The 22,906-nt window shown below is 45.2% G+C and overlaps 1 protein-coding gene across 10 annotated transcripts in view; it reads right to left on the reverse strand.

The window, feature by feature from the left end:
* The window catches only part of TENM4 (teneurin transmembrane protein 4), a 659,336-nt gene that overhangs the window by 558,655 nt on the left and 77,775 nt on the right, over positions 1–22,906 (reverse strand). For 9 of the 10 annotated variants that reach the window (XM_081859990.1, XM_081859998.1, XM_081859996.1 and 6 more), the window contains exon 2: positions 17,334–17,428. The exons of the other annotated variant lie outside the window; for it this stretch is intronic. The gene's annotated coding sequence lies outside the window, so the exon portion shown is untranslated. The remainder of the gene's footprint in view (positions 1–17,333; positions 17,429–22,906) is intronic. 10 annotated transcript variants of the gene reach the window in all.

Below are 22,906 nucleotides of genomic sequence, written 5' to 3' on the forward strand. Positions count from 1 at the left end.
CTCTGGACATGGTGGTAAATTAAAAGAATGTCTAGATCCGACTCCACAATGTTGCTTGGAACCCTGCCACCATAGCCAGGTAATCCCACCTGGGTGTACTGGGAGCCATGGGAGGACACTGTTGCTCAGGACTCTCTCAAAGCGGGTGCCAGCCCTGTCTTTTGAAAACCAATGCATCCTTCAGGCATTGACTTGCCGCCTCCAATTGCAGATGTTACAGGAATCTTGCGTACATTCAAGGAACATGGTTTTGGCGGCTCATGCTAAGTTTCTAATATAAAACTCGGTCCCGAATAACTCTCCCAGACATCTTTTTGAAGCGCGATACTCTCTGACATTCAGGACATCTTTGACGAGCCCATGTTTAATTGCCATTGTTCTGCTGGGGTAATAAATGCATGTCATGAATATTGGGCCTTTAACTTCCTCACTAGATTGTGCCAATGAATTAATTTTCCCATTTCCAAAACCAGGAGCTACCCTGAGGCAATGGGTGAGGGTGGGGAATAAATTTAAATAACTAAATAAAATTAAAAGAGTAAGCATCAATTCATGAAAACAAGCGGATTCGTGAGCACGGAGCGATATCTGCGGGTCCCCTCCCTAGACGATGCTGCTCTTTGCTTTCAAATTGCATCTCAGCGTTGTCGTAAACACCAATTCACGAAAATGAAATAACTCCCGAGAAGATAAATAAAAAGATGACAGTTGCATAAACATATGTGTGGGCACCCTCACCCCCCTCAAGTGCATATATTGTTTTTAACAAGACTGAGCTGTGTAGTGTGTTATGCACTCTGAAAACTGTAAGAGCCCTGGCTGGTTGCTGGTTTTTAACATGATTCGTATTCTGAACTGAGCAAAGGTGAAGAGTTTTGCTCTGCCTGCTGAACCACTCTCACCTGACTCAAGATACAGAGCAAAGGGCTCTTTCGCCCTCTGCTCTTCAGAAGAGGCTTTGCTCCAGTTCCACTTGTACACCCTTGTGCAAATTAACTGAAATAAAGCATGTTTTCTATGCCACATCAATCAGTCTGTCAAGCACCCACAAAAGAAGGTGTTTTGGGGGTGCTTCAGTTATTATGGTGTCGGAAGCCTGCAGCCAATAGAAGGAATGATGCGCTCGCCACAATATATTGAGGTTCTATGAAAGAGAGTTATTCCAGAACTGGAAAAGAGGTATCCAGACGGTACTGGGATATAGCACAGGACCCAGCCTCCTGTCACACATTGAAAGTGGTGAAGAAATTCATGACGGAGCAGCAAATACAGGTATTTGATTGGCCAGGAAATTCCCCAGATGTAAATCCCATTGAGAATTTGTGGGCTATATTCAAAAGTCGCCTCCATGGCGCTGATTCAAGTGTGGGGCAGGGATCTGAAAATCAACAGAGACTGATCAAAACTAGTAGACTCCATGCCAAACCGTGTTCAAATGCTGCTTAAAAATAGCGGAGATCATATCCGTTACTAATGTATGTATATGTGAGTTTTGTACATGTATATGTGAGTTTTGTACAAAAAACTACTGTACTAAATTCACGGTTTGTTTCAATTAATTTGCACATGGGTGTATTATTCAGCGCAACCACTCTGCATAAAGCAGGCTGGGGAACCTCTCGTCCGTAGGCCATTCTCTCCAAACCACACCCACCTACCACATCCAACGTCATGCGTGACAGCTGAGATCAGGCAGGTAAAGACATGGCCACCATCCCTTGGAAGTCCATTTCCAAGGAGTTTGTGCTGAAACTGGACTTCAGTTGCTTGCACTGCGACCGCACAGAGACTGCGCAGAGTGTTGCTTCTCAGCCCCCATTAGCTGACGGGCACCAAAACACATCGTCCTTGAAATCCATTTGCAAGTCATTTCAACAAAAGATGCTCGCAAAAGGACCTGAAAGGCAGTGTCTCTCAGTGCTAAGTCAGCTGATGCCCCTTCCCTATGTCCTGTCATCATGGACAAAGGCTTAAGCTATGCGCAGAGGGCTCTTAAACTCATACATCCCTTCCTTCTGTATGTGGGGGCAGCAGGCCAATAAATATCAGTTATTGGAGAGCAACACATGTGTGTGTGTGTAAACAATGGCTGCCCTCAGGCTAGGTTTGTGGATTTCCTGAAAGCCGTTGGCTTGGGACTGCTAGAAAGAGGGTAGATTATACCTAACACAGTCCTTCTTACACTCTCCTGTGTGAATAGCAGCAGAATTATTATTATTATTATTATTATTATTATTATTATTATTATTATTATTATTATTAGCAGCGGCAGCAGCAGCAGAAGTAGTAGTTCTTTCATGATAAGGTGTGTTATTTTAGGGGGTGAAACTTAATTACTGCAAATTTCTTCACTGAGGGGTCTGAAAAACATGATTTTAGGTGGGAGGGTTTCAAATCTGCTATTATTTTTGTGAATGGACAACATTTATCTTGGTAAGTCTACGTTTGATGAAGAAGCACATAAATTAGTTTTGGGAAACCAAAACAATTTAAGTGTCCTTTTGGAAAATGTCAGATAATGCTAACAACAACAACAACAACAACAACAACAACAACAAACAAACAAAAAAACCTGAAAGTACCTGGCAATCATTTTTAATGATTTCTACGCAGTTTTACACACATTCTGCTTACCAAGCAAAACTAAATTATATTAATCTAACCAAAGTATTTTTTGAATTCCCAAGTCATGCTGCAACTTTCAGCACCCCTTATTTTTGGAATCTGAAAGTTGAAAAATCCAACATGCCCTAATCGCCTTTCGAATCCTGCTTGTCAAGGACATTCCTATGTCAGCTTGGTGACCCTCCAGCTGTGCTGGGTGGGGGCTGATGGCAGCTGTGGTCCAAAATGCCTGGCGGTGAAGGTTCATGAATGTGGAATTCTGCTGTTCACATCTAGGGTGGGCGGAATGGTGTAAAGAACCCTCATCTTGCATGGGAGGAGGTGGTGAAGGTATGGAATAAGGGATGCATCCTTGAGGCTACAACCTGGATGCATATGAGACGCTTCCAGTGGGCCAAATTCAGCATTCAGGCCGGGGCCGGATTTAGGTTTGATGAGGCCCTCAGCTCCTGAAGGTAATGGGGCCCTTTATATGTCCAGCTGTCCTTTGTCTACAACAAATTGTCACTGTTTTTGTGTGTTGAATATACCATATTTTTCACCTTATAGAACGCACTTTTCGCCCTCCAAAAATGAAGGGGAAATGCGTGTGCGTCCTATGGGGTGAATGCAGGCTTTCGCTGAAGCCTGGAGAGCGAGAGGGGTTGGTGCGCACCGACCCCTCTCGCTCTCCAGGCTTCAGGAGAGCCGCAGCGCCAGTCCCACAAGGTCGGGGGACAGCGGGGAGGCGGAACTCCCGCTGTCCCCAGACCTGATCTGCAGGCGGGCGGCGGGGAGAAGAGCACTTCTCCCCGCTGCCGGCCCCACAAGCGCCTGGGGGGGGGGGAAATAATTTTTTTTCTCTTTATTTCCCCCCCAAAACTTGGTGCATCCTATGGGCCAGTGCGTCCTATGGGGCGAAAAATACGGTATGCTATATGGTAATTTATGGAACAAATAAGTATCTAAAGCCATTTGCACATGCAGAATGTAGACACCCCTATATATAGAAAGGAGCAAACCAGTGATATTTTAGAGAGCAGGCTAGCATTTGGGGGGCCATTACTTACATCCTAGGAGCCTACACAACACAAAACACTGTTGCTGTCTGTAGCTTTTATTTTCTGTGTTTTTTATCTTATGTTTTGGAAATGTACATTTTTTCTTTCCTTTCTTTCCTTGGGATCCCCAAGAGAGTGGGGTCCTAAGCTATAGCTTGTTTAAGGTAAAGGTAAAGGGACCCCTGACCATAAGGTCCAGTCATGGCTGACTCTGGGGTTGCATCTCGCTTTATTGGCCGAGGGAGCCAGCGTACAGCTTCCGGGTCATGTGGCCAGATTGACTAAGCCGCTTCTGGCAAAACCAGAGCAGCACACGGAAACTCTGTTTACCTTCCCGCCGGAGCGGTACCTATTTATCTACTTGCACTTTGATATGCTTTCAAACTGCTAGGTTGGCAGGAGCAGGGACCGAGCAATGGGAGCTCACCCTGTCATGGGGATTTGAACCGCCGACCTTCTGATCAGTAAGTCCTAGGCTCTGTGGTTTAATCCACAGCACCATCCGCGTCCCCTAATAGCTTGTTTAGCTTATATGTAAATCCGGCACTGATTGAGGCCTACGGTCAACTTTCCAACTACATCCTCCAAAAGAGAGTACTTTCTTAAAACAAAAACATTGCCCGTAAGTATCACAATTGCATCCATCAAGGAGAGGTCATGAGGATGAGCGGCAACATATTTGCAATGGTCAGCAGATCTGAGAAATGTTCAACTTCATAAAATTACCTTGATTGTTTAGAAGGCTGGAGGTGACTTTCCTCTTAACAAGTTATGCTTCTCCAATGGGGATGTCATAGGCATGGGGCAGGGGTTGGAGGCTTGTTAAACAAGCCAGGTTTTCAAGGACCCGTTTCTTGTATAATACCCTCCATTAAGTTTACTGATTCGAGCAAACTCACTTTATGTTTCGTTACAGAGGAAACTATCGGTTTTATGTTTGCTTAACAAAAGGGAACTTCCCATAACGACCCGTAATTGAAAATGCGCCATCCCTTCTTAACCCCTTGACATACTTTTATGGGTATTCTACTTTTAAAACTCAACTTTTAAAAGTAGGAATTACTTTCATCCATCCCCCGGCCTCTCCTCCTCCAGAACGATTAAACGGTTTGGAAAACGGCTTTCTGATCCAGTGGGCCTAGAATAAAGGCACCATAATAGAAATCATGACTTAACTTTTTAAACATATACAGTGGTACCTCCGCTTGCGTTCACCTCCAGTTACATATCCTTTGGGATATGTACGCAGCAAACCCAGAAGTATTTTTCCGGGTTCCGACGCGCGCACATGCGCAGAAGTGGCACCTCCAGTTGTGGAAACCTCAGGATCCGACCAGAGTTCTGGAATGGATCCTGTCCACAACCGGAGGTACAACTATGTGTGCGCATGTGTGTGTGTATATATATATATATATATATGTTTGTGTGTGTGTGTGTGTGTGTGTGTATACAGTGGTACCTCGGGTTAAGTACTTAATTCGTTCCGGAGGTCCGTTCTTAACCTGAAACTGTTCTTAACCTGAAGCACCACTTTAGCTAATGGGGCCTCCTGCTGCCGCCGCGCCGTCAGAACACAATTTCTGTTCTCCTCCTGAAGCAAAGTTCTTAACCCAAGGTACTATTTCTGGGTTAGCAGAGTCTGTAACCTTTGCTTGGAGCTGGCTCATTCCTGACAACATGTTGGGGAGGGGTGGAGCCAGAAGCAAAAGTAGGCAGAGCAATGGCTGTGGGTCTCACATTTCTACAATAAGGTAGTTTCTACACACATGGGCACCCTTCTCTCTGTGCTCTGTCCATGCAAGCAAGTGGCGCTATCTGAGTTTCATGACATAGTCAACATATTATGTTGTGAGCTGCCCTGTGATCTTTGAATGAAGGGTGGCATACAAATTTAATAAATTTAATAAATAATAGGAAAAGTAGATCAAACCTATCCATTCTGAAGGAAATCAGCCCTGAGTGCTCACAGATCCTGAAGCTGAGGCTTCAATACTTTGGCCACCTCATGAGAAGAGAAGACTCCCTGGAAAAGACCCTGATGTTGGGAAAGATGGAAGGCACAAGGAGAAGGGGACGACAGAGGACGAGATGGTTGGACAGTGTTTTTGAAGCTACCAACATGAGTTTGACCAAACTGCAGGAGGACTGGCATGTTCTGGTCCATGGGGTCATGAAGAGTCAGACACGACTAAACAATTAAACAACAACAATAATATTTTAGCCAGGCATAATCAGCCAAGGAGAGCTGGTGAAGGATGTGGCTGAGGAATCAGAATTGGAAGGGATTCTGGGGGTCATCTCATCCAACCCCCTGCAAGTGAGGGTGCAGTCTGTGGAAAGTCCCGAGGGCCTGATAAAGGAGCCCGGGGGCCACATTTGGTTCCTGAGCACAAGGTTATCATCCTTCACTGCTCTTTCTGTCTCTTTATGCTTCCCTCTTTTTCTTCCTTGCCATTCACATGAAATCCTCCAAGGCTTCCTCTTTGTCAGAGGAAGGAAGCTTGTAACAAACAACAACACTGAAGAACAGATTTCAACACAGCCCTGCTTGTGACACAGTTTGCAGCTTGAAAAATATACCAGCTGAAAAAAATACTGAAAAAATGTGTGTTTTGTGATGCAACGTCTTTAGAAATGCATATTTTAGGGAGCAAATATGTTCAAGATACAAATTTAAATATGCATTTTCATACATATGTGTGTGTGTGTGATTACTGTGGAAACAAAACAGAACAGGCAAGCAAGACAGATCAGAAAAAGACAGATGCATCCCTTGGCAGTGATAGCTAGATATGGGGTCCATCACTGTCCCCTGAACTATATAAACACAGAGACAGTCTCTGCTGAAAGGCTGAGTGGTGATTACCATAAGACGGCCAAGTGCATCTTGACAATATAACCAGAATAGTAAATATTTAATATGATGCAGCTCGTGAACAGCAAAGCAAAATTAAATGAAAAGTCAAATAAAATGAGCTTGGAAACACAATAAAGTTACTTATTCAGTGCCTGTGAGTTCTCTCAACCCCTCTAGAGGTACCAGCGACTTCTATCTTGGCTGTTTCCCCATGGGCACCGTGGGCATGCTGGTGACAAGAGGGCTAACATGGTCATTCTCCTGTACCTGATAGAATTGTGTGTGTTTATGTGTATGAGAGAGAAGGAGCGACAGAGGGAATGAGCCTGTTGGTTCCACCTTCCCTCTGCACAGCTCTCTGCCTCCATTCCAACAATCCTCTACATGTTGGGGGATGATCTTCTCTTCTCCTCCAGCTGGATCCCCACATTGTGTGGGAGAACCACACACAGAGCTGTTTATACTGAATGAGACCACTGGTCCATCAGAGGTCACTTTTGTCTACCCTGGCCAGTATTGGCTTTCCAGGGGTTCAGAATGGGAACTCCTTCAGTCCAGCTGGAGATGCCCAGAACTGAATCTGGAACCTTTAACCTGCAAAGCAGATACTCTACTACTGGGTTATGGCCCTTCTTCAAGTGATGGAAGTGATGCTATCAACCGTCTGACCTGGAATGCCTGCTTCATGTATGTTCTCGAGGAAAAGGCTCAGGACCACAATACTCAAGGACCGCTTCTTTCCATGTGAACCTACCGGACCCTGAGATCATCTTCTGAGGCCCTTCTTTGTGTGCCTCCTCCTCGAGAGGTCAGGAGGGTGGCAACATGAGAATGGGGCCATCTCTGCAGTGGCTCCCCGTCTGTGGAATGCTCTCCCCAGGGAAGTTTGCCTGGCGCCTTCACTACACACCTTTAGGCGCCAGGCAAAAACATTACTTTTCAACCAGGTCTTTGCCTGACTTGATCTATATCCTATACCCTTTTTAAAAAATGCTGGCTCTTTAGGGGTTTTTCTTTGGATTGTTGGTTTTGTTTTGATTTTATGTATTTGATATTTTATGTGAACCACCCTGAGACCTTCAGGTATAGGGTGGTATAGAAATTAAAGAAATAATAGGTAAAGGTAAAGGGACCCCTGACCATTAGGTCCAGTCGTGACCGACTTTGGGGTTGCGGCGCTCATTTCGCTTTGTTGGCCGAGGGAGCCGGTGTTTGTCTGCAGACAGCTTCCGGGTCATGTGGCCAGCATGACTAAGCCACTTCTGGCGAACCAGAGCAGCGCACGGAAACGCCGTTTACCTTCCCGCTGGAGTGGTGCCTATTTATCTACTTGCACTTTGACGTGCTTTCGAAATGCTAGGTTGGCAGAAGCTGAGACCGAGCAACGGGAGCTCACCCCGCCGCGGGGATTCGAACTGCCGACCTTCTGATTGGCAAGTCCTAGGCTCTGTCCCAAAGAAATAATAAATATAAATAAATAAATAAAAACAGAAGTGCCATTTGAAAATCAAGTGCACCCATTACACTGACCGACAGAACTCAGGAACAAAGGAAAACCCAGGCATTGTTATCAAAAGGAGCCACGTGAATTCAAAACATTAGTGTGTTCTTGGAAATGCCAGCATACATCGCCTCTCATTTTAATTAAAACTTAAATTAATTTTAATTAAAAAATCAATCTTTGTAATGAGAGCAAATATCACCTAACACTCTATTTTCAGTTTTTGCTACCCTGCAGCTATCTTGATTATGGGAACGAAAGGAATGCTTTTCAACAAGCCTAGCCAATTCTCTCTCCCTCCACCCTCCTCTCAAGTTTTGTTTTCCAGTTTGCTCACAACACCGAACAATTTACGGGATGCATGCATTTAAACGCAGGGACGTTCCTAACGGTCTTTGGTTGTGTGTCTATATTTGACTCTGGAAAAGTTAGCAATGCAAAAGTCAATGCACATTAAACATCTTCCCATTCACACTGGGTCCCAATCATGCAGTGATTCCCATGTGTGCAGTGGGAGTTTCCTCTCCCTGTGCCCTCCCCAAACCCCTAAAACAGATTTAGGAGATTGTTCCATTGCACAGCCAGAAATACTTCCATGAACAGAACACTCTCATAGTATTACTTTGGATACAAGCCACTGGCTACAGGTGATTTCACAGAGACTCCAGGAAGCTGGTCGCTATTAGCAAACAGCAATGTGAACTGGCACCCCTGTCCTGGAAGCAATAAATATACACATGGAGGAAGCTTTCATGAACTGATGACCTTATTGGATTTTGAATAGGCCAGGCTTCCTCAAACTTGGCCCTCCAGATGTTTTTGGCCTACAACTCCCATGATCCCTAGCTAGCAGGACCAGTGGTCAGGGATGATGGGAACTGTAGTCTCAAAACATCTGGAGAGCCGAGTTTGAGGAAGCCTGGAATAGGTGCTCACCTGGATGCAAGACACCTGACTACAGAATCTTAGAGTTGGAAGGAAATCATGGATAATCTAGCCAACCTCCTGCAATGAAGGAATCTCAGCTACAGCATCTCTGACAGATGGCCATCCAACCTCTGCTTAAAACCCCTCAAGGAAGGAGAGTCCACCACCTCTTGTGGGTGTCTGTTCCACTACCAAACAGATCTTACCGTTTCCTAAATGTTTAGTCAGAATCTCCTTTCTTGAGCCATTGGTTTGAGTCCTATCTTCCACAGCAGGAGAAAACAAGCATGTTCCCTTCTCCATATGACAGCCCTTCAGATATTTGAAGATGGCTAAAATATCTCCTCTCAGTCTCCTCTTTACTAGGCTAAACATACCCAGCTCCTTCAAGCGCTCCTCATAAGGCTTAGCTTCCAGACCCTTGATCATTTTGGTTGCCCTCCTCTGCACACCTTCCAGCTTGTCAACATCCTTCATAAATTGTGGTGCCCAGAACTGGACACTGTATTCCAGGTGTGGTCTGATGAAGGCAGGATAGAGTGGGACTATTATTTTCCTTGATCTGGACACTAGACGTCTGTTGATGCAGCCTAAAACAGTGTTACCTTTTTTTTTGCTGCTGCATCACACTGTTGACTCACGTTAAGTTTGTGGTCCACCAAGACCCCTAGATGTGGCCCCAATTGACACTAAATACTGTAAACATGTATTGTTACATGTTGTATATAAGCTGCTGTTAGAATCACTGGAATGAAAAGCTGGATATAAATCTTCAGAATAACAACCAAATAAATTTCTGCTTGTTTGTCTGGAGACGATTCTTTCCCAGTTTAGTGTCCCCTGCAAATTTGATGAGCATCCCCTCAATACCTTCAACCAAGTCATTTATAAAGGCACTGAACAACAACCATCTCAACTCAGGATCCCCCTGTTTTCAAGACCAACAACACAACTTCCCAATATCACATCATGGAACAACAACACATGAATATAATGGTACCTCGGGTTATGTACGCTTCAGGTTACAGACTCCGCTAACCCGGAAATAGTACCTCGGGTTAAGAACTTTGCTTCAGGATGAGAACAGAAATTGTGCTCCAGCGGTGCGGTGGCAGCAGGAGGCCCCATTAGCTAAAGTGGTGCTTCAGGTTAAGAACAGTTTCAGGTTAAGTACGGACCTCCGGAACAAATTAAGTACTTAACCTGAGGTACCACTGTAATATTTTATTTATACCCGCCCATCTGGCTGGGTTTCCCCAGCCACTCTGGGCGGCTTCCAATACAATATTAAAATACAGTAATCTAGGGGAGTTCATGGGCAGATCTTTTCTCCATGTTGGATACCTGGGACCCCTGGGAGTCTTTGTTCATTTGTTTCCGGCAGCAAGCTAGCTAGCTGTTAGTTCCTCCTCTGGGAGAATCACTGCCACCTGTCTTTCTGTTTGCAAAAAAACCCCAGCAGGATTGTGCTTGGTGAGTTTAGAGCATGGGTAGGCATGTTGTGTTGTGTTTTTGTATTGTATTGTATTGTTTTTCTTTTTTGTAGTGTTTAAATTGTTGGAAAAGTAAAATATATATATATATATATATATATATATATATATATATATATGCTTTCGTAGATTTTCACGGGTACAGGAATGCAGGTTTTGGTGTCCTCGGGTGTCTTCCCGTGTAAAAGTTGGGGTGTCTAGGCGACGTTTCGACGAGGTCTCACTCGTCATCTTCAGGCTGGTGCCAGTAACAAGAAGCCGAAAGCACCAGCCTGAAGATGACGAGTGAGACCTCGTCGAAACGTCGCCTAGACACCCCAACTTTTACACGGGAAGACACCCGAGGACACCAAAACCTGCATATATATATATATATATATATATATATTTAAAAAAGAACTTTGCTTCAGGTTGAGAACAGAAATCGTGCTCCGACGGCGTGGTGGCAGCAGGAGGCTCCATTAGCTAAAGTGGTGCTTCAGGTTAAGAACAGTTTCAGGTTAAGAATGGACCTCCGGAATGAATTAAGTACTTAACCCGAGCTACCACTGTATATGAAGCTGCCTCATTCCAGTAGCCAATACTGTAAGTCCACTTCATTCAGTATCTTTTGTTTCAAGTAACAGTGGTATCTAGGCAGGCATCTCTTTCCCAGTGCTGCTCCCTGTGGGCTTTAAAACTGAAGATGCCAACGACTGGGCATGCAAAGCATGAAGTCTGTAGCTGAGACATGTCACAGGAAATTTGTACTGTTCTTATTTCACAAGGTAAAAGGGACGCGGGTGGCGCCGTGAGTTAAACCACAGAGCCTAGGACTTGCGAATCAGAAGGTCGGCAGTTCGAATCCTCATGATGGGGTGAGCTCCCGTTGCTTGGTCCCTGCTCTTGCCAACCTAGCAGTTCGAAAGCACATCAAAGTGCAAGTAGATAAATAGGTACCACTCCGGCGGGAAGGTAAACGGTGTTTCTGTGCGCTGCTCTGGTTTGCCAGAAGGGCTTAGTCATGCTGGCCACATGACCCAGAAGCTGTACGCTGGCTCCCTCAGCCAATAAAGCGAGATGAGCACCGCAACCCCAGAGTCAGTCACGACTGGACCTAATGGTCAGGGGTCCCTTTACCTTTACCTTATTTCACAAGGTGGGCATAAATGATAAGGGAACATTCTCTGAAAATGCAGGTGCCAAACGTGACTCAGGTTACTATCCTGCACATGCTCTCCACCAATCATAGTCAGGCTTTGCTTCCAACCACCCCACCATCGCCAGGCAGCTTAGCCAACAGCTAAAGATGGTGGGAGATGTAGTTTAACATCACATGGCGACTCAAGGTTGAAAAAACAGTGCTATGAGGACTTGATATTAACCACCCCACATGGACTAGCACACAGTGTGCTGAACAAAAGATAACAACCAGCCTGTTTATTAGCTGCTGTCTGCTCTGCTGCCAAAAGAGGATTCCTTCTTAGACAAGGATCTAATGATCAGCCTCCACTCTCATCTCCGGAGGTCCTTCTTCTCTTCCTTTTTTCCTCCCACAATGGGAGTCGTTTTCATCGACCTGCCAAAACGTGCCAGAGTTCTGCCCCCTCTTTTTCAGCTTCCTCTTCTGACCCCGTATGAGCAATGGTCTCTTCGGTGGTTGGTGAGGCAGGGACCTCCCATTTGTGAAGGTTTTCGACTGCTCGCCAGCTGCTAGGCGTGTGTTCCAATTAATGCTCTCACCCTTCAGAGCTAGCTTGTTTACTTCTGTGCTCCCAGTGTGTGGGCTTGGGGGTCAAAACCGTGCTCCCTCCCATATGTCAGGAGATAAACGCAGGAACACTGCAAGAACCCACAGTCCTTGTCATCGTAGCATCTCCAGTTCATTCCAGGACAGGATATGAGGAAATCAAAACGGGCAAGGATTATGTACAGCACATTAAGACATCGAGGAGCAATGGTAAATGTTGAGGCTGTCTTGGAGCTTGTGCAATTTCGAGTCATTCCATACACACCTGCCTTTACTTTTGGAGATCTGGGGAGGATGTCATGGTAAGGCAAAAGGTAAAGGACCCCTGGATGGCTAAGTCCAGTCAAAGGCGACTATGGGGTTGCTGCACTCATCTCGCTTTCAGGCCGAGGGAGCCAGTGTTTGTCTGCAGACAGCTTTCCGGGTCATGTGACCAGCAGGACCAAACTGCTTCTGGTGCACGGAGGACCGTGACAAGTGCCAGAGTGCACGGAAACGCTGTTTACCTTCCCACTGCAGTGGTACCTATTTATCTACTTGCACTGGTGTGCTTTCGAACTACTAGGTTGGCAGGAGCAGGGACAGAGCAATGGGAGCTCACTCTATCACAGGGATTCGAACCACCAACCTTCCAATCAGAAAACCCAGGAGGCTCAGTGGTTTAGACCGCAGCACCACCCACGTGGTATTAACAATGGTTAAAAGATCAGAAATTCTCTGTGGAGAATTTCCTCTCCCATGTAATCGCCTCCAACTAACCTCTAACATGGTTGAGTATTACAGCTGGGCAATATATTGATATATTGTTCAAAACCGGTTTGAAGTCCATATTGTGATATCAGTTTCGTAATTTTTGACCTGGCAATACATCGCAAATCCTGGTGTGTGTGAGAGAGAGTGCTATGCAAAAATCACAATGTGGGGAAAACCGTGAAGGCACCCAACATAGCTCCTTTTGATATACAGTGGTACCTCGGGTTACAGACGCTTCAGGTTACAGACGCTTCAGGTTACAGACTCCACTTATTCAGAAATAGTACCTCGGGTTAAGAACTTTGCTTCAGGATGAGAACAGAAATTGTGCTCTGGAGGTGTGGTGGCAGCAGGAGGCCCCATTAGCTAAAGTGGTGCTTCAGGTTAAGAACAGTTTCAGGTTAAGAACAGACCACCGGAACGAATTAAGTACTTAACCCGAGGTACCACTGTATCAGTATATCACAATGTTTAGTTGGTGATATATCACAATGTTGAGAACCAGATATCACCCAACCCAACTGAGTATCACAGCACCTGATAGCTCAGTTCATAGAGCATGAGACACTTAATCTGAAGGCTGTGGGTTCAAGCCCCATGTTGGGCAAAAGATTCCCTTCCAACTCTACCATTTTATTATCTATGGTCAACACTACAGACCGACGGGGAGAGACAGAATTCAACTCATTTCACATTTAGCGGTGAACCTACCTAATTTGCACTTTCTGAAACAATGCACAAACTGAAACACAGCCAACATTTGAAATTTGTGCTCCTCCGGATCTTGCAGTAAAGTTTTCAAGCCAAGCAGTGTGTACGGCAATGCGTAGACTAGATTGAAGTGTGCATCGAAGAGCACATATTTGTTAAAATGACATGCATTGTATTAGGAAAATATGCTTTGCAAAAAAAAAAAAAAAAGTGTATCTGTTTGCTTCTTAAAATATATACACTGCCTGACTGCGGGGGGGGGGGGACCCACCTCAAAGCAGTTTACAAATTAACCACAGTTGCATTTTAAAACACTGGTGAAATTTCTTGATGATTTCAAAACATATATAATCACAAACTGATGTGGAAAGTAGAGAACTGAGCTTAAGACTGAGAAAAACCAGAAGTGACAGATTCACCCATCTCTAATCAGCATCGATGTTGGGTGTTTAATTTTGTGTTAGATATTACTTTCATAAAAACCATTTACTAGCCTCTCTCTTGACACTATTGCAACTGTGGGGTCGCCAACTTTAATTGGGTTAATGCTAACCCAATTCCCTCTGAAGCAGAGTTGCCTAATCCATTTCAGACTTTTATTTATTTATTGACTTAGCATATCTCACCCTTCTCGTATAAATAAACCACTCAAGGCACTTTACAACACATAAAAATTCTAATTCCATGAAAACAGTGGCAATAAAGGGGACAGGGCCAGCAGCTTAAAAACCATAAAAAATATTGCATGTGTACCCCACAAAATAAAAGCCTGACAGAATAAAAAGATACTGAACCACTGGGCAGAAATTCTAATTTGTTTGGATTTTAATGAGAAACTACCTAATTCACACTTCCTGAAGCAAGATGCAAACTGAAGAACAGCCACGCTTCAAAATTTCCCCCTTCTCTGGAGTTTGCAGTGCAGGTCTCCAACCAAGACAATAGTTACAAAAATCCTTCTGTCAGGAACAAAGGCATCTACTATGCATGCTTTAGTGAAAATGAAATGCAAAATATTAGGGGAACATGAGTGCAAAAATGTTAATGTTAGAACTGGACGCAAAAATGTGCTTATTAGGACATATGCATGTGAAAATGCTGACAGACCTTCATGATTAATAGGTCCCACAATGCCTATCAAAATTATACCTCAATGCAAGCTTCAAGGAAGGAAACCATGACACAAAATAAACACTCAAGCCCTTCAAGATCCTATTAAGTCAGATTGCTTCCAAACGACTCTTAAGGACTGTCTGCTTTCGGAGTTCGCTGATAACATTGAGGAACACTGGACCAAGCTAAAGACATCCATTAATGCAGCGTGTGAACAAACTATTGGATACCAAACCAAGAAACAGCAGGACCAGTTTGATGAAAATGATAGTGAGATTGAACACACTATTGACAAGAAAAGGAATGCTTTTTGGATCTGGCAAAAAGATAGAAACTAAGAAAAAACCCTATGCCAACACTAAGGCACAGAGTTTCTTTAAAGCCACAAAGACCATCTATGGACCAATAATTCATGAAATATGTCCCCTATGCTCAACAGACGGTCCCACACTTCTAAAAGATAAAGAAACTATTGCATTGGACTAGGACATTATCAGCATCTCCTTAACCACAACTCCCCCGTAGCTGCTGAGGTCCTCTCACAAATTCTACAAAAAGAAATTAGAAATGAGCTAGCAGCAGGAGAGTTGTGTACAGCTATTAACTAAATGAAAAACAACAAAGCCAGCGGACCTGATGGGATACCTGCCAAAACCTTCAAAGTGGGCAGAATTGAACTACCCAGAAAAATTTGTGAGCATCCTTCAGCTCCTCCATGATAATATGACAGCAACAATCACAGATAACAATGGCTCTTAAAGTGAACCATTCACAGTGGGATCAGGTGTTAAACAGGGTTGCGTTATGCCCCAACTCCATTCATTATTTTCATTTCCCTGATCCTATACATTGTTGAAAGGAAGGAAACTCTCCACTGGGGTAGAAACCATATATCCAAGAGATGGAAAGGTCTTTAACTTGAGAAGGCTGAAAGCAAAGAATAAGGTTACCATAACTTCTGTCATAGAGCTTCAGTATGCTGATGACAACGTAGTGTGTACACACTCAGAGGATGACCTCCAAACCATCCTAAATAGCTTTGCAGAAGCTTACAAAAAGCTTGGCCTATTGCTCAACATCGAAAAAACCAAAGTGCTGCACCAACAAGCACAAAAATACCCCTTTGCAGTGCCACAAATCCAACTTAACGGTGTAACATTGGAATGTGTTGATGACTTCTCCTACCTGGGCAGCTATCTTTCCACAAGGGCCAACATTGATGATGAAATCCAGTATTGCCTAAGCTCTGTGAGTGCAGCTTTCTCCCGATTGAAGTGCAGAGTGTTTGTGGACTGGGACATTCTCAGGGAAACCAAAATGCCTGTTTACAAAGCTATTGTATTACCAACCTTACTGTATGCTTGTACCTCTTATAAACGGCATCTACAACTCCTCGAAAGATTCCATTAAAAAAAAAAATGCATATCATTTGGGAATACAGGTGAACTAATGCCAGTGTACCGGAAGAAGCAAAGATGACAAGCAATGGTTCTTCAACATCAACTTCGATGAACTGGTCATGTTGTTTGAATGCCGGATTATTGTCTTCCAAAGCAACTACTCTATTCTGAACTTAATAATGGAAAGCGTAATACTGGTGGTCAACAAAAGAGGTTTAAAGACTCTCAGGGCAAATGTAAAAAAAAAAGTAGTATAAACACCAACAACTGGGAAACACTGGCCTGCGAGCGCTTCAATTGAAGAACAGACTTTACCAAAGTTGTCATGGGCTTTGAAGACGCTCGAACTCAGGACGCAAGGGAGAAACGCGCTAAGAGGAAGGCATGCTTGGGAAGCCCTCACCATGATCAACTCCCGCCCAGAAACCTATGTCCCCACTGTGGAAGGGCGTGTGGATCTAGAACTGGCCTCCACAGTCACTTACGGACTCACTGCTAAGACCGTGTTCATGGAAGACCATCTTACTCGGCTAAGAGTGATCGTCAAAGAAGAAAGGTTACACAACATGCTTGCCATGCATGAGACTCTTTATCTCAGGGTCCTGCACTGCAGACTCCTGCTTTGCAGGGGGTTGGACTAGATGACCCTCAGGATCCCAACTCTATGAGTTGAGGATTCTAGGATTCCAGGGTAGCAATGAGGGGATGAGATAGGAAGCAGGCAAGGTGCGCAGGAAACAGCAAACAATGCTCAGGATGCTGGGTAGACAATGCAGTGGGATCTCTTAGGGCCTGGAATACAAGCACTTCATTATTTTTTTAGTTATTGTCCCCCTCACCCCCATGTTTTTAACTGTTTCACCTTGAGTCCCTGTCAGAGAAAAAGACAGGGTATAAATGAATAAATATCTAATAATATCCAGCCACATGGAATTGTAGTTAGCACATGCTCAACAGTTCACAGTGCTGCATGTCTGCAGTCAAGTCAATGTGTTATTGCCACCCTGGGTTTATCTGGGTTCTCTGTTGTGGAGGGTTAAGGGGGGTGGATTTAAGGTTATCAATGGCTATAGAGAGAGGCAGGAACACTTCTGCACATTTCCATTGCCCTCCCCATCAGTTGTCTCATGGCACAACCCTACTCAGAGATAAGTCCCCTCTGAGCTCATCTGAGGCTTACTTACAGGTTTAAGTGGATATAAGACGGCAGCTTTTGTGAGTCATCACGTAGCCAACACTGTGAGTCATCGCATGGTTATGTAGCACCAGTGACATCGCCCTAAACCAGAGAAGACAAGCAGCTGTGAGTAAGGACTGTGTCACAGGCTCCAGGCCTTGGAGAAGGGAACTTCTTCGCCTGGGAGCGAGGCTGCAGAGTTCTGGAGGACTGTATGTTCGTTTGGCCCTCAGAGTCTTGCTTGGTTGCAGCAAGGACCAGGGAAGGGGAAATGTAGACAAATGTCACCCTCTCTCTATGGCCCTTGGGACATTTCCCGGATCATGCCCTTTCCCAGGCCATGCCCCCTATTGCCAGGTTGCGCCCCTCAATGGCCCTGCACTGCTTCCTCCTTAAACACTTTTGTGTGGGTGGAGGGCATCCCTGAACTGTGATAACGCCTTTTGCCCAGCAGGACGAAAGATGGAGGCAGAGGGCCTTCTTGGTGGTGGCGCCCTCCGTGTGGAAAGCCCTCCCATCAGAAGTCAAGGAGATAAAGAACTACACAACTTTTAGAAGATATCTGAAGGCAGCCTTGTATCGGGAAGTTTTTAATGCTTGATGTTTTATTATGGTTTCATATGTGTTTTATATATGTTTTATAAAGGTTTCCATTATTGTTGTTGTTCTGAATGGAGAGCTGTATCTCTATAAATAATTTTTATTTTTCAGTTGTAACACTTTTACTGACATACAAATCAAATAATTTCCCAATAAACATACAGTCGTACCTTAGAAGTCGAACGGAATTCGTTCCAGGAGTCCGTTTGACTTCCGAAACGTTTGAAATAATAATAATAAATAATAAATTTTATTTATACCCTGCCCACCCCAACCAAGACTGGGCTCAGGGCAGCTAGCAACCAATAATAAAAACAAGTTGATTAAAATACAATTTAAAAAACAAGATTAAAATACAGCATTAAAACATTAGGATGCAGCCTCTTCACAGGAGGAGAAAGGAAAAAGAAAGAGGGGGAGGGGATCAAACTGATTCTAAGCCAAAGGCCAGGTGGAACAACTCTGTCTTACAGGCCCTGTGGAAAGAAATCAGATCCTGCAGGGCTCTGGTCTCATGAGACAGAGCATTCCACCAGGCCGGAGCCAGTGTTGAAAAGGCCCTGGCTCTGGTTGAGGCTAATCTGACTTCCTTAGGGCCCGGGACCTTGAGGGTGTTGCTATTTATGGACCTTAAGGTTCTCCGTGGGGCATACCAGGAGAGGCGGTCCCATATGTAGGAGGGTCCTAGGCCGTGAAGGGCTTTAAAGGTCAAAACCAGCACCTTAAATCTGACCCTGTACTCCACCGGGAGCCAGTGTAGCTTGAAAAGCACTGGGTGAATATGCTCCCATGGCAGAGACCCTGTGAGGAGCCTCGCTGCAGCGTTCTGCACCCGCTGGAGTTTCTGGGACAGCTTCAAGGGCAGCCCCGCGTAGAGCGAATTACAGTAGTCAAGCCTGGAGGTGACCATCGCATGGATCACTGTGGCCAGGTCGGGGCGGGAAAGGTAAGGGACCAACTGCTTGATGCGGCAAAGGTGGAAAATTGTCGCCTTGGCTGTTGCTGTAACCTGCGCCTCCATGGAAAGGGAGGCATCAAGGATCACACCCAAACTCTTAACAGAAGGCAATGGCACTAATTGTGCCCCTGCAAGAGAAGGGAGTTGGTCCCTCATCCCCATACCATGCTTTGATATTCCCTAACCAAGGGTTTTCACTGCATCAATCTCAAGGGCAGTCTTGTGTCTAAAATACCAGTTGCAAGAAACTGCATTCAATTCCTGCTTGTAGACTTGCCATGGGCACCTGGTTACCCACTGTGAGAACAGGACACTGGGCTAGACAGGTCAACAGCCTGATCTATGAGGGCTCTTCATCACACACTTCAAAGAGTGTTGCAACTCGAGATAATCTTCTCCCGGCCCACACTCTCCCTGCATTGCTGGGCTCCAACTCCCATTATCCCTGACCATTGGGCATGCTAGCCAGGGCTGCTGGCAGACGAGGTCCATCCAGGGGAGCAGCCCCTGGCTAAGGAAGGCTACTTCAAAATTGCTGTAAGACAGGGGGGAAATGCCGCAAATTTTCAACCCACCTCCCAGTAGGCGATACAAAACAAACAAACTAACGATCATCTCCTGGCTTTAATATTAATGAGGCGCTGCTGGTTGTTTCAGGTCTGCAATGTGGCTTTTGTGCTGGAGGCGGCTGCAACATCACGCCTGTTTCCGAACCAGAGATGATCAAATAAAAAAAGGTCTTTCCCGTTTGGATTGAAGGGTGTGTAAACAACCTTTGAGCCAAATCTCCGGCTGTGAGAAATTGCATGTTGCTTTGCCCCATTTTTTTAAAAAATAAAAATAAATAAGTTGTGATGGCCGACCCGCCGCTGCAAGTGCTTCTGCTCTGGGTTTAAAGAGCTAGCTAATCAGGCAAATCCCCTGTTTTAAAAAACAGAAAACAAAACGCTGCTGTCATCTGATCATAGGGAAAAGGTTGGCTAGCATTTCCCTTCCCCTCTATTTGAATATCGCCATTTGCTTCCCTTAATTGGAAGCACAGGAACAAACTGCAGCATGTCTGCAAGGCAGTGCTGACAAGGTTTGCTTGGACCACAGCTTTGCTCTCATCTACCTGCCCCAAAACCATAAAGAAGGCTGATCGCCGAAGAATTGATGCTTTTGATTTATGGTGCTGGAGGAGACTCTTGAGAGTCCCATGGACTGCAAGAAGATCAAACCTCTCCATTCTGAAGGAAATCAGCCCTGAGTGCTCACTGGAAGGACAGACCCTGAAGCTGAGGCTCCAAGACTTTGGCCACCTCATGAGAAGAGAAGACTCCCTGGAAAAGACCCTGGTGTTGGGAAAGATGGAGGGCACAAGGAGAAGGGGACGACAGAGGACGAGATGGTTGGACAGTGTTGTTGAAGCTACCAGCATGAGTTTGACCAAACTGCGGGAGGCAGTGGAAGACAGGAGTGCCTGGCGTGCTCTGGTCCATGGGGTCACAAAGAGTCGGACATGACTAAACGACTAAACAACAACAACAACACCCGCCCCCAAAACGCCAAGAACTATACGGGCGACTTTACAAGCAACACCAGGAAAGGAAATGACCACCAGCAGAATCCAGCGATCTTGCATGATGCGCGATTGTACTGCTTGCGCAAAATCCCTACTTCTGCATGCATTTTTTGGCTGGTTCCTGGAAGCAGTCCTACAGCCGATTTACCCCATGTAACACAATTTAAACCTACAAAAATGGAAATCAAAGGCATCTTCCTATTTTTCGTAACATCCTTTGGTGCGGGGGACCAACTCTCCCTACAGATGTGGCACTTATTACAGAGGGAACGAAGGTGACAAACTTAATTGCTAGGCTGTGCTACACAGAAATCAGGCTTCGATTTGTTCAATTTGAGAGAGGAAATTGTTGCACTTGCTTGACTGTGCCACTTCTTCAGCTCTGCGAACTCAAATTGAAACCCGAGTTGTTCCCTTAGTCAGTTAACTGATATTGGACCGGTATTCATTGATTTGGATGCAAGGGGTATCTCTGGTTTGGAATGAGTCAGGGTCTCTGGGTCCAAGGGAAGAGCAGGGAGTGAGTTCTCCTAACACTCAAACCTGGTTTTGAAGCTAGGAATGTAATTTGGGGACACAATAGAGTTGTATGCCATAATGCATGGGATAGAGAAAGCGGCTAAATCTTTTCTCCCCCTGTTTTACTACCAGAACTCAGGGCCATCCAATGCAGCTAAATGTTGGATATGTAAAAGACAGGCCCTCTTCAATCAGTGCATAAAGGTAAAGGTAAAGGGACCCCTGAACGTTAGGTCCAGTCATGAACGACTCTGGGGTTGTGGCGCTCATCTCACTTTAGTGGCCGAGGGAGCCGGCGTACAGCTTCTGGGTCATGTGGTCAGCATGACTAAGCCCTTCTGGTGAACCAGAGCAGTGCACAGAAACACTGTTTACCTTCCCGTCGCAGTGGTACCTATTTATCTACTTGCACTTTGATGTGCTTTCAAACTGCTAGGTTGGCAGAAGCTGGGAAAAGCATATGTCCCATGCTGATACAAGTTTAAAGGTAAAGGTAAAGGGACCCCTGACCATTAGGTCCAGTCGTGACTGACTCTGGGGTTGCGGTGCTCATCTCGCTTTACAGGCCGAGGGAGCGGGCGTACAGCTTCCGGGTCATGTGGCCAGCATGACTAAGCCGCTTCTGGCGAACCAGAACAGCGCATGGAAACGCCGTTTACCTTCCCGCCAGAGTGGTACCTATTTATCTGCTTGTACTATGATGTGCTTTTGAACTGCTGGGTTTGGGAGGAACAGGGACCGAGCAACGGGAGCTCACCCTGTCATGGGGATTCGAACCGCCAACCTTCTGATCAACAAGCCCTAGGCTCAGTGGTTTAGACCACAGCGCCACCCGCGTAAATTACTGAATTAGCTCCCGCAAGGGACAGCAGATGGGCATCAACTTGGATGGCTTCCAAAGGGGATTAGGCAAATTCATGGAGGGCAAAGGCTAACAATGACTACTGGCCGTTATGGCAATGCTCCGCCTATCTTCTCAATCTCATTGTTGGGAATGACAAGGGGCAGAGCGCGGTCACATTCAGATCCATCTTGTGGGCTTTCTGTAGGCACTCAGTTGTCCACTGTGAGGACAGGATGTTGGCCCAGAGGGACCACTGGCCTGATCCAGCAGCAGCCCAACTGGGCCACAGTTGTTGTTTTTTTGGGGGGGGAGGGAATGTTCTTAGCTTAAGATGCAGTAGTATCAAGATAGCAAATTCTAAAAGCTCCTGCAAAAGGTTGGGTTACAGGAAAATCAATGGCCCAGAGAACCATTTCTCTTTCTTTCCTACAAGAAGATTCACTGGGAAAGGGATTAGTGACTAATACGCTCAGAAAAGCAATGCAGGAGGCATTGGTTTTGCACTAACAAATGTACAAATCCATCTTTATATTCCATGCATGGCCATAAATACTTCGCTTTCCTGTGCACTTACCCTCATGTCATCCTCATGAAATACTATATTATATGAACGACATACTGTCTCGCCTGGTCTGAATCGATATTTCTACATATATCCCAGTTGCAGAAAAGAAAAATGTATTAAGTTAATATTTCATTATACTGGAAGACAACCTGGGAGCATATGACAGCAGCAACCAGAGGATTTTTTTTTTGGGGGGGGGGAGAGGTGGAGTAGTGGAAACCATGATAAAGAAATATTTCCCCAAATTTAGAAAGTGTAATGCCCTTGATGTACTGGAGTACAATGAAGTTTTTGAAGAAGATGAGCCATTTTCCTGTTCTGAATTGCACTACAGAAAAACACACTAAAATTTATTACCATTATCCATTACAGTGGTACCTTGGGTTACATACGCTTCAGATTGCATACGCTTCAGGTTACAGACTCCGCCAACCCAGAAATAGTGCTTCTTTGCTTCAGGATAAGAACAGAAATTGTGCTCCGGCGGCGCGGCAGCAGCGGGAGGCTCCATCAGCTAAAGTGGTGCTTCA

The sequence above is a fragment of the Podarcis erhardii genome, assembly GCF_964252035.2.
Source record: "Podarcis erhardii genome assembly, chromosome: 4".
Taxonomy (NCBI): domain Eukaryota; kingdom Metazoa; phylum Chordata; class Lepidosauria; order Squamata; family Lacertidae; genus Podarcis; species Podarcis erhardii.